Raw genomic sequence first — 14,000 nt, 5'->3', positions numbered from 1 at the left:
AAAACGTTGGATTTGCCAGTGTTTGTGATAGTAAACATGTTCATTTCCTTTTGAGTTACTTTTGCTTTTTTCCAGCTACAAGTACCACAGAACTACAGCTACCGCAGAACTTGCACAGGTACTGCCACTGCATTTTACCTACTAAATTTCTACATCGAAAAGGTTAGTACGTTTTATTCAATGTTGTATTGCCTATGAATTGCCACACCTCAACTACTTAATAACATTAGATTTGCCACTGTTTGTGATAGTTGGACAAGTTCATTTCCTTCAGCAGCTGAGTTACCAATTTTTTTTCTAGCTTTCTTCTAGGTATGACTAGGCCTAATGTAACTTACTACTACAGAACTTGCACGAGTACTCCGAGAGGTTCGATAGGCAATGGTGAAAAAAAAGAGAGCTGCCAGTATCAAGTTACTGTCACCCTGCTTTAGCTATGACCAGCTGTACGTCGCCTGCTAAAGAGTAGGCACAAACCGAAAACTGTTTGTTCACCCGACAGAAAAACAAAAAATGTTGTCTATTCGCAAGTGTTGCGTTGAACTAACATTGTGTTATTGTTATGTCATGCTATGTTCTTCATGTTCTGCTATACTACATGCAGCATTTTCTAACATATTTTTCAGTATTTATATATTTTCATGCATTCGTTATCCTTATTGTATCTCATTAAAAGGCTATCATGTTAGCGTTATGTTTTATTATTGTAATGTGCTAATGCTGTATCTGCCTTGACATCATACTGTCTGTGCTGTTATACATATAAATTTTATTGACACAACCTCATTACTGTTTGTATATACCATGTCAAAACACAGGTTATAGACGAAAAACCTGTGAGCCATGATTAGTGTTTTAAGCTGGCAATAGCAAAATATTTTGTATAATCTTTTAGAAGATGCAAAACTTTTCAATACTGCCAGTTTGAAAAATTTCAGTTTGCCTAGCAATGTCAATTTCATTATCAGTTCTCTGTACACAAATAGGGCAACGCCGATTTGAGTGGTTTGAGACTGATGCATTGTAGACTAGCTGTAAAACGTATTGCAGATTTCCATTGTTCTCCCCAACATTATTGACATATATGACTGCAAATGTGTATGTATAGTGTGATCAGGGCAAACAATTTCAGTAGACTGCATATTTGGAGTTGTTTTACGGTATGAAAAACAACTCTCAATAAACCTCTTGCTGTACATGAATCTGTTCCCATGGACGGGTAATGCAGCTAGGAGTTTGGAGCCGTGGCGTCACTCGGGGATGCGCGGGAGAGCTTTTTCGCCCCGAGTGCTGCGAGAGTATCTAGGCGTGGCTTTCCGGATGAATGAGTTGGCGAGTGCGAGGCGATTGATTGCGAAGCGATTGAGTGCTAGGCGATTGATTGCGAGTTGATTGATTGTGAGTGCGAGGCGATTGGTTGCGAGTGCGAGGAGATCAATTGCAAGACGAGTGTGAGGCGATTGATTACGAGGCAATTGGTTGCGAGGTGGGTGCGGGCCGATTGATTGCGAGTGCGAAGCGATTGATTGCGAGGCGAGTGCATGAGTGCGATTGTCAACTGCTCGGCGGGTAAAGACTGGTCAGCCAAGACGGGGACTCGGCGGCAGAAGCGCATGATCGTCAACTGCAAATATAGATGGGCATGGACGGATGCATGAATCTAGACACATGAATCTAGAATATTTACTAGATTTTACACGCATCTAGCTGTAAAACACATTGCAGATTTCCATTATTCTGCCTAACATTATTGACATGTAATATGTGTATGCATATTCAGGACAACAATTTCAGTAGACAATTTACATAATAATACATCAGGGCAACAATTTCAGTAGACTGCATATTTGGAGTTGTTATACAGTATGAAAAACAACTCTCAATAAACTTTATGCTGTGCGTGAATCTGTTCCTGTAGGCAGGTAATGCAGCTAGTATATATATATATATATATATATATATATATATATATATATATATATATATATATATATATATAGGCTCAGGAGCAAGTGATTCCATCAAGGCAACTCTAAACAAAGATGCACTTGAGACCATCCAACACATCATCAGTGAGTGCAAGCAGCTAGCAGGAAATGCATACACTGAGCGGCATAATCATGTTGCAGGTGCTGTGTACAAAAGTCTATGACTTTAATAAACCACAACACTGATGGGAAGCTCCTGGTAAGGTCAATGAGAATGACTGTGCTAAGATCTTCTGGAAAATCTACATTCGTACTGACAAGCATCTCTTACCAAACCAACCAGATATAGTGGTGGCGGACAAGGAGAACCAGAGGGCTGCTATAATATATAGCAGCACCCATAGACTACAATATAACCAGCAAAGAAAAAGTGGAGAAATATCTCCCTCCTGGAAAAGAGAACGAAAAATGCTGGGATGCACAAACAACTGTAATTCCAGCAATCATTGGGGCACTGGCCGTATTAAAATCTGCTCATAAAATGTGGCTTACTCATAAACCGGCAGCAATCAACTCTAATGGGTTACAGAAAAGTGCGCTATTGGGAACAGCTAAGATCTTGAGTTGAGCGATTAAACTCCGAGGCCTCTTTTAGGAAACGCCAGTTGGAGCAAAAATTACCACCCATATGGGTTAACCGAAACGAGGAAACAATTATTAATATATATAAATACTTAACTTGTAGCTACTGAGAGTTTCTAGACTTTTTCTGTCAATGTTCAGGGTACTACTATAGATTAGTAGGCTGAATATTGACAGAAGGCAAGAATCTGCCAGTAGCCACAAGTTAAGCATAACTATCTTACATAACTATTATATATAAATACATATACATAAACAGTCATACTTTGACATATGAGTGCACCAACTAAGAAAGCGAGAAAATCGAAACATGAGTAAAATTTCTAGCAAGTTGTCCATCTTGACATACAAGAAACAATTGAGATATAAACATACCAACCGGTTTTTGATGGCCATTAAATGACCAAGTATGCGATAAGGCCATTTTCAAAAACACATCGCTCAGCCTGAGATCAAATCAGTTTTACAATTTTTTGCAAAGGTCAGTTAAAAATTATAGGGAAAACGAGGCAGAAGCATCAAGCTGGATACAGATGGTAAAAGTTGTGATGAAGACAAAATCAATGTTAGGTTTGTTAAAAGAGCTTAGCTTCAAGTGTGTATTTAACTAAACTTACTTAAGGTAACTTAAATGTTATTGTTACGTTACACAGCATCTCATACCGCCTCATCACCAGATCAAACCCATGAAAAAATTATTAGCTACTTTAGAGCATAGGCACTGAACTACAACAATTAAAAAAGCGGCATTTTGAGGTAATGTCCTGTTTTAAGTAGTTCTTTTATAGGTTGGGAACGGATTAACTTGTATTTCGTTAATTTATATATAAAAAATGCGTTGAGATACAAAAACATTGACATACAAGCTCAGTCCTAGAACACATTAGGTTCATAAATCAAATTATAACTGTACATGTTACTTGCTAAGTTTAGTAACTCTAACAAGGTCATAAGGTCAATAAGTACTCAGAACTCTTTAAAACCTTTTATAATACCTAAAGGTATCACACCTAATAGTAAGAAACATGCACTCTGTTATTCTCTCATCTTTTACACTCAGTTTCTCTTACCGGAATATTCCATGACGAATCCAGCGTAGCCGGTGCTGTGATCGGTAATAAAGGTGAAGGTCAGACTTTCGTCTACGGGGTTGAGGTAAAGCGTCGATTGTGGAGCCTCAGTACCACAGATCTGTAATGTGTTATTCTGATATCCACTCACTTCAGTTATGTTCACATAGTCAAAACATGCAGAATCTAAGGCTATGTTGGCTTGAGCTGTGAAATCTAGTCTGATTTGAGACTTTGGTGGGATATCAGTTATGGTCAAAGAGGAGTTGATGTTATAATTGTATCGGCTTGGGTAGTTTGTATGAGTCGCGATGTGGCTGAGACATTGTGATGAGACTCTACGGTTAAAGTTCCTATCCAAATATATGGGGAGCACCGCTGGAAAAGTAAATTCGTCAATCCAATTTGTCAATTCGTAGATCCAATTCGTCAATCAGTAAAAGTTATTCAATATAATATGTACGAAACCTTTGTTTGTGAGAGAAAAGTGGATTAGCTTTTGATTTATTATAAAATAAAGAGGTTAATAAAAACCTTCAAAGAGGAGTCATGCTAACAGTAAACAGGCAACAGATAAATCAAAAGTGTCGTGATAAAATGAAAACCAAATCATTTTACAGCCTTACATATGCAACTTAGGGCCTATGTTGTTTGGGAAACTTGGGCCTTATCAGCCACACAACCTTTAAAACGCTCTTTGTGATATTATTTCAGTTCATTTTGCTTTTTTGCTATACATTCTGTCTGCTATGCATTCATAAAACTTAATTATTACGTTTCTAATTTTGAATACACACGCTTTAAGAGTTTGACAAGAATGTTAAGAGCTTCTTTGAGCATTTCCTTTCTTGCCATATAAAAAATAATGCATAAAACTTACCTAAACTCAACAGTATCAGATCTGCCGCAAGTAAAAAAGAATTGTAATACAATTTTATTGTATTACAATAGAATTGTAATAGAAAAGAGTTGTAATTCAATTCTATTGTATTACAATTCTTTTGACTTTGTACCCAAAAAATTTTTTCAGAAGTCTTAATCAAGGTTTCTTTGCTTATTTTTAAGACAGAAAAATATTTCTCACACCTATACTCATCTACATACACCTACATGTGTGCATGAAGATTGGACAAAAGTGTGGTAACAGTTAGCATTTAAGCTGAGTAGTAGGCACACAGACGCACATGCACTCGTGCACACATGCATACACACTTCCTCACTAACACCACACAGACTACACACATGCACACAAGATACTACCGACAACACTACACCCGACACTACAAAACACGCCACTACACACGACACTACAAACAACACTGCACATGACACTACAAACGGCACAACACTACACACGAAACACACACGTGCACACCCACACACTCAAGCACACGCACACATACACACACACATGTGCACACACACGCGCACACACAGAGGCGCGTGCACACACGCGCACACATACAAACACACCAGCACACACACGCACTCATCACCCAAACACCCTACCACATCCCAGCCCACACCACCCACACACTATGCCACATCCTAGCCCACACACATACACCCCGCCAACAGTCAGCCCACACACACGCATACACGCATACACACACATTTTTGCTCACACACACCCGCACACATGCACACACACACACACCCGCACACCCGCACACACCCGCACACACCCGCACACATGCATACACGCATACACGCACACTTGCGCACCTGCCCACATGCACACACGCACACCCGCACACATTCACACCCGCACACCCGCACACCCGCACACCCGCACACCCGTACACCCGCACACCCGCACGCCCGCACGCCCGCACGCCCGCACGCCCGCACGCCCGCACGCCCGCACGCCCGCACGCCCGCACGCCCGCACGCCCGCACGCCCGCACGCCCGCACGCCCGCACGCCCGCACGCCCGCACGCCCGCACGCCCGCACGCCCGCACACCCGCACGCCCGCACACACGCACACACGCACACACACATGAACACTCACACACACATGAACACACACACATGAACACACAAACTTACGCATACAGTATTCTTTTTTTTAATTTTGTGTCTCTTTCACTGCTGGCTTTTTTATCACCCTCATTTTCAAAAAAGGTTATACATGTCCATTGAAAATTTGAGTGCCCTGTGATAGTAATTCTTACCTGAGTAAACAAGCAGAAATCCTTGATAGGTTTGTTCTTGGCTTGTAACAAACCATCTAGACATACTGTCTGTATTGGGAGTTACGTAGTTTGTTAAATCTTCTAAATCACCTTTCCAGAATATCAACCATTCATAATCGGCTGTACCTAAAACGTCAAAATAGTCACTGCAGGTGCTGTCCAACTCAATGCTTGACCTTGCTGTCAAGTCAATTCTGTAGAGAGGGTAAGCTGACAGACCAGTCAGCGTGAGATGAAAGTTGATGTTGCTGCCATAAGATAAGAAAGGCTACCCAATAGCAGGTTGCTGCCATTGGGTAGCCTTTGTGGGTAACAATGCACATGAAGCCGCACTGTAGGAGTTGCAATCTCATTATATGGAAATCACTTCCGCGTAACAAAAGATTCCTTTATTATCTTTACACTGCTTTTCAGAGTTACAGGTAATAAGTATATAGTTAACATGTATACTATTAACGTGTTTCTTGTTAACATATATATTGTCAACATATATGGGCGTGTCCATAAATAATAATTTGACATTCAGAGTTAATTGATGCCAACTACTGCACCTGCACATTTGCTTCCATGATAAATTTCTTTCAATTAATTGATACAGTATTTTCATGGCTTTCAGATAAAATAAAATTTACTGCTTTCAAAATAGTGGTTCAGAACTATAAAGTGCGACTTGCGTAAATGATGGGACATTTGTGATGTCCCAACCTTTAGGAATATTTTTAAAGCAGTAAAATTTATATTATCTAAAAGCCAAGAAAATACTGCATCAATTAATTTAAAGAATTTTATAATGGGAGCGAATGTGCATGTATAGTGGCATGAAATAACTCTGAGTGTCAAACTATTATTTATGGACATGCCCATATATTGTTAACATACATATGGTTATCAAGTGTATTGGTAACATATGTAGTTAACATATATATTGTCAACATATGTATTTTTACATATATATTGCTATTATACACATTATTAAAATATATATTTATCATATATAATTGCTATTAACATATATCTTGGTTAGATATAAATAAATATATATATATATATATATGTGTATAGAAATGTATCATACTTAGAACTAAAATCAGAGTGCTCAACATAGAATGGAGCAGTATACATTAAAAAACTAAACAGTTCACTGAACTTTTTTTCAGCTGCTGACAAAAAACATATTTATGTATATATATAAATATATGAAAAAATTGTTGCCTCACCCCGGTTAACCCGTATGGGTGGTAGTTTTTACCCTAACTCGGGTCTCCCACCAGAGACCTGGGAGTTTGAGCACTCGCCTCAAGATCTTAGCTGTTCCCAGTAGCGCACTTTTCTGCAACTCACCGGAGTTGATTGCTGTTGGTATTTGGGCAAGCCACATTTTATACGCCAGTGTTATTGCGCCCAGTGCCCCAACGCCTACTGGGATTACAGTTGTTCTTACATCCCATCATTTTTCAATCTCTTCTCCAAAAGGGAGATATTTCTCTACCTTTTCTTTTTTTTGCTGTGTATATTGTAGTCATTGGGTACTGTTATATTTATTAAAGTAGCTCTCTTGTTCTCCTTGTCCACCACCACTATATCTGGTTGGTTTGCTAGGACATGCTTATCAGTCCGGGTGTTGAAGTCTCAGAGGATCTTAGCGCGATCATTTTCATTGACCTTAACATGAGTTTCCAACCAGTGTTGTGGTTAATTAAGGCCATACTCGTCACATAGACTTCTATACACAACACCTGCGACATGATTATGCCACTCAGTGTATGCATTTCCTGCTAGCTGCTTGCATCCACTGATGATGTGTTGGATGGTCTCAGGTGCATCTTTGCACAGTCTGCATCTAGGATCGTCTCTAGTGTGATAGATTTTTGTTTGGATTTGCCTTGTGGGGAGCACTTGCTCCTGGGCTGCCATGATTAGCGACTCTGTATTGGCCGTTAGGTTGTCTTTGTTCAGCCGCATATATTTCTGGTGAAGATCGCCGACCTTAGATATTTGTTGGTGGTAAGCACCATGAAGAGGTTTCGTGTGCCAGTCAATTTTCTCATCATCAGGGCGAAGGACCATTGTAAGAGCGACCGATTGAAATTCAGCTAGCAACTTATCTGAAGTGGCCATAGAGGCTGCATGAGCTTTGAGGCTTTGCTCTTCCTCCTTCACTGTCTGCTCTACACTTTTGAGTCCCCTACCGCCATCTTTCCTATCGAGATACAATCTAGTAATATCAGATTTTTGGTGGAGCGCTCCATGCATGGTCAGCAGTTTACGAGTTGCTATATATGTTTCCTTGATGGCTCCCTCAGTCCACTTTATTATGCCTGCTGGATATCTTATTACTGGCAGTGTGTAGGTATTTATTGCCATGACTTGGTTCTTGGCATTGAGCTGGCTCCGTAAGACCTGCCGAAGGCGCTTTTTGTATTCAGAAATGGCTTTGTGACGTACTCGGCATCGTGGTTGATGTTGCTTTGCATAATCCCCAAGTACTTGTACCCTTCTTCTATATCTTTGATGGTATCATTTGGCATTTTTAGGCCATCTGTGAGCATAGAATGGTTTTTCTTAAGAATTAGCCTTCCACATTTCTCAATACCAAAGGTCATTCCGATGTCCTTGCTGTATACTTGATTGAGGTGTATTAGCGAATCAATATCCCTTTCTTTGTTAGCGTACAGCTTGATGTCATCCATGTAGAAGAGGTGGTTTATCTTGGTGCCACTCTTAAACTGGTACTCATATTAAGTCTTCTCCAGCATATTGCTTAGAGGGTTTAGGCATATGCAGAAAAGCAGCGGTGATAAGGAGTCACCTTGATAGATGCATCGCTTAATTTGTACACTCGCCAGCTTTTTGCCATTAGCCTCCAGTTCCGTCTTCAATTTGGTCATTGACATCTTGATGAATGCCACAAGAGCAGGGTGAACATTGTACATACTGAGACACTCAAGTATCCAACTATGGGGAATTGAGTCATAGGCCTTTTTGTAGTCGATCCAAGCCTTGGCAAGATTGGTATGCCTTCTCCTGCTGTCTTAACAGACTGTCCGATCCACCAGTACCTGATGTTTGGCTCCTCGGGTGTTGCGCCAAATTCCTTTCTGAGCACTGGTCATATAGTGACTCATGTGCTCTTCCAGTTTGTCTGCAACTATTCCTGAGAGCAGTTTCCAGGTGGTGGGCAAGCACGTTATTGGTCGATAGTTTTTTTGTGAATCGGCCCCTGCTTTGGATCTTTTATCAGAAGTACAGTTAGTCCTTTGGTCAGCCATTCTGAATGGTCGCCTTCTTCTATTAGGCATTTCATCTGCTTAGCCATTCTAGTGTGAATTGATGTCCATTTCTTCAACCAGAAGGCTTGAATCATGTCATGGCCAGGTGCTGCCCAGTTCTTCATACGCTGCACTCTGCATTTGATGTCGACTTCACTGATGGTGAGTCCTTGCTGAGCCACGGTGTGTTGGTGGCTCTCTTTAAGCCTCTTCAGCCAATTTGCAGTGGTGTTATGAGTCGTCGCTTTCTCCCAGAGGTCCTTCCAGAACCTTGAGGTGCTGGATCGGGGAGGATCTGACATTGGCCTCCGCAGTTCACTTTAGAACTGAGAATACACTTTAGATGGATTATTGATGAACAGTTTGTTCATTCTCTTGTTATCCCGCTCTTTGGTGTACCACTTCAGTCGTGCCGAGAGTGATATTAGCTGCTGTTTGGCAGATTCTTGAGCTTCTATTGTGGCTTCTCTTTTTGGAAGCCTTGTTGACAGTGGCATAATATCCATTTCCTCCAAGACGACGGTGGCCGTACTGTAAATAAAGGCATTAGTCTCACCGATCGATTGAGTTGAAATCGACTCCAGTGCCAAGTTTATGTCTTCTAACAGCTTCTTGGGTATTGTCTTGCTAACTCTCCGCAGTGGTACCTTGCTTCCATAATCATTAGCAGCTGGCACCTTGTTGATGATATTGTCCGCAAGCTTCTTAACCCTTGGGTCAAGCTCAAAGTGTATGTCTTCTTCAACTTGTGAGTCAACACAAGATCGTGTATGTGTGACGGTGTGTGTTGATATGCACTCCTCGTTGGTCGAGGTTACTTGGGTGAACTGTTCCCTAATTTCATCTACCTCAAGTTCTGATATGAGGTGCCGCTTAATTATGTAACATCTATGAGCTACAAGTTGCTTAGCGGTTAGTAGCAATTCAGGGCGCATGTTTATCCACATTTGACGCATCCTTCCCATATAGCCCCACTTTTGAGGTTCACTCATAAAGTAGCACTTCATGAGGTCCATGTTATTAGTCCGAATACATTTCATCCGTTTTGAACCAGTAGCCCATTTTTCGCTGCCTTGTCCTGGTTCAGCTACAGGCAGCGCGGACCTTGTTTGACTGGGCGACGTCCGAGCCGGCATGGTTTTGGTTATTGCACTCATCATAGAGGTTGTAGACGTTATACAAGCAAGGGTCTTGTCTAAGGACCGCCAGACCGCCAGATATATATATATATATATATATATATCTGGCGGTCTGGCGGTTCTTAGACAAGACCCTTGCTTGTATAACGTCTACAACCTCTATGATGAGTGCAATAACCAAAACCATGCCGGCTCGGACGTCGCCTGGTCCGAGACGTCGCCCGGTTCATTGACATATATATATATATATATATATATATATATATTGTCAACATATATATTGTTAATAATGTTGGAAAGGATATAAAGAAAATTCTGTCTCTCTTTTATTGCACCCAATGTCTTGCTGACACCAGACTTGGTTAATAGCAAATGACTTGCTTCATTTAAAGAAGAGAACCCGCACTGATCTTCGCTTTATTAAGTTGCAAGTTACTTCTGCCAATGCTCGCTTGTCATTTTTCTCTAGATAACTTAAAGCACCGGTTTGTGGTTGTCCAAATTTAAAACGATGGCACTATCACTATATTTCCGTGACAAGCATGATGCCCAAATTTGAGCCAATCTGCAAGTTAACTGCAGCATGGAAACGGCATAAATCCACAAAATAAACGAGTTTTGCAATTCCCAAATCTTTATCAAATCCCTCGTGCTTGCGAATAATAGAGACGGCATTTGCAAATGATGACCATTTAAATATCTAGTCTATGCAGGCTATTCTACTCTAAACAATTTCACGCTTCGGTCATTTTTATTTTGATGTGAGCAGTTGCAATGCCATAATGTTTCCAATAATTGCTGCTAAAGCCCGGTTCCTATATAAGTTGCAAAGCACCGGCGACAGCACCGCAGGCTATTAGCGGTGAAATGGGAACCTACGCACCGGGTACTGCCGAGGACCGCCAGCAGTTGCCGGCGGCATCGCAATAGTTTCGCGCTGCTCAAATTTCGCAAAAGACCGCAGGCAAAACCTTTCCGAAATGCACTGTACAAGTGAAGGTCACCATTATGCAAACAGCGTGGCTAGCGAGCTTTTTATTTGATTACACGATTATGTTTAGCGATGAAGCTTATATGTGAACATATGCTGTCGAACCTAACATCGCAAACGGTTTGCTGCGCAAGTTACCGCCGGAGTATCGCAATCGATATGGGAACCAGGCTTAAGCTTATTGCGACAAGACTGTGTAGTTATTTATAGAGCCATTAATTAGGTTAATACTGGACCTATGGGGTCAAGCGCTAGAGTTAAATGAGCATCGTGTGATGTTCATTGAAACACTCAATTGCAAAGTACTTCAACATGCGCACAGCCCCAAATGGGCATCCTGTGAGCCATGGAAACATAGTGTATAAAGCAAATTAAGGGGTACCATTTCAAATTACAACAATAGCTCAATATCACCCTCCTGACTAGGTTAAAATTTAATCGGAACTCATCGTCAAACACTTTGTAACTAGCTGTTCAGACAATGACCAACTATAGTAGATGCTGACTTTAAATACCAGTGGTTAGGTTCTCCACCTGCTTGTGTAGAGACCTCATTATTTACAAAGTTCTATCTATCCATGCATAATTCATAGGCATAAGGATCTAATCAGAAGGTAAAAAGCACATACCGATCTGAGCAGCGGGATTGTAACCATCACTTGGTATCCCTTCAACTTCTAAAAACAAGGAAAGTGTAAAAGACATAAACAACCCAATTGACATGTCGAATCAACTTTCTTATGAGCAGAAATCAATACATATAGTTCCAAGTTAATACATATTAAGTCAATATTAATAGTATTTATTAAACCAAAATTATTAATATGTAGTAAATCAAAATTGTTAATACCGGCAAACATGGATAACTCAGACTTCACGAGACCGAGCGAAAGCGTTTGAGTTATCAGAGCACTGTCACAAGTACTTGTATTTATCAGTAGATACATGTGCATATACAAACTATATATAAATCAAAAGCGTAGATTGCATAGTTGCAAATTAAAAGGTCTCACATGTGAAGTTTAAAAGTTTTTTATAAGAATGTATAAACATTTTCCATCACTTGAGATTTGTTTGTTGTTTTAGTTGATGTGACTGACAGGACATTTACAGATTAACACTGGCAAAACTTGATCGCGGTTGAACGCTTGGACAAAAGTATATATTTTTCTGCTGAGTGTTTTAAACAAGATCAATTTTGCCGATTTTACTTTAAAGGTTGACTTGCAACAAAATTCGCATTACAGTTATTTGGTATCAAAAGGTTCACCATGTCTTAATCTGCTCTGTGGAAGGTATAAATTATGTAGAAATATCATCACAAGCTTTAAAAAGCTCCAAAAGCAAACAGCTAATCGCAGATAACTGCCTAAAATTAACTTAACCGCCTAAAAGAGTGACAGGGTGCTGAATTACTACATGTAATTACTGAGCAAAAATATGTTACAAATGGTAAGCTACCACAAACCCTATTCTCTCCCGCCTATTGAACCAATACTGTTGTGTGGCAACCAGACAAATAGATTACCTCCTTACTCAAATTAGCCATTGGCAATGTGCCAAGCTAATGACAAGTGGCAGGCAACTTCATTACCTGTCACGGTTTATAAGCTGTTTATAATACCCGTGCAGCGCGCACGGGAATTTTTCTAGCTATTGATACATGTATACAATATAGTAAATCTACATTAATGGTATATTTAAAATCAATAATATTAATAGAAAATAAATGAATTTTATTGATAGTTTACTACTTCTATTATTATTACTAGTACTAAAATATTACTACTATATGATAGATTACTATTATTCTTATCATGAACTTCAGATTTGACACAAATAATTGCAAAGTTAAATGATTACAGAAACTTGCCGGAATATTCCATGACAAACCCTGCATAACGGGTACCGCCGTCTGTGATGAATGTAAATTTTAGACTTTCTCCTATTGGCCGAAGGTAGAGAGTTGATTGGGAAGATTCAGTACCACAGATCTGTACTGTGTTTCTGTCATATCCACTCACTCCAGTGATGTTCAAATAATCATAACATTTGTTCTCTAAGGCAATACCACTACTAGCAGTGAATCTCAATCTGATGAGGCTGCCTTGAGAAATGTCAGTCAAGGTAAGCGTTGAGTTAAGGTTGTCGCTGTACTTTTGTAGATAGTTTTTATTAGTGGAGATGTACAATGGAGTTATGGCTAAAGCTCTCCTATTATAAATCCCACCGACGTCTATGGAGAGAACCGCTACAGAAAGAGATGCAAATTTTGGACAGCACCTCAATAGTACAACTAGATAGTTATGAATCGATTGATCACTGGTACTGTTACCGGTCAATGCCGTTCTAAGCAAATTAGAGGAAGATACAAAAAGTTAAAAAAATGAAACGGTAAAATAAAATGAAATGTATTGAAAGGAAAAGCTCTCTTTGCATAATGCTGCTCTATAATGTGGATTGGCAAGGTGTTGGTGTTTATTGTAAGATGTAGTAAATTTTCTGGAGACTTAGGAATGTAATGGATAGTCATCTGACCCAGTAAACTACACGACATACCATGCATGAGCTAGGCAGATGTTCTTTTCTGGGTTAAATTACACATAACAACTCTGCGTACAATATACATAACAACTCTGTGTTACGCAACGTCACTAAAGCTTGATCTCACGGTTCTTATTAGTAAGTTTATCAATACGTATAGTAGCTTATTCAAATCAACCATTGGTAACAATATCTCCCACTGTTCATAAGCTGTTTTTAA

Source organism: Watersipora subatra, chromosome 6, assembly GCF_963576615.1.
Source record: "Watersipora subatra chromosome 6, tzWatSuba1.1, whole genome shotgun sequence".
NCBI lineage: Eukaryota > Metazoa > Bryozoa > Gymnolaemata > Cheilostomatida > Watersiporidae > Watersipora > Watersipora subatra.
This window is presented reverse-complemented; position numbering follows the sequence as displayed.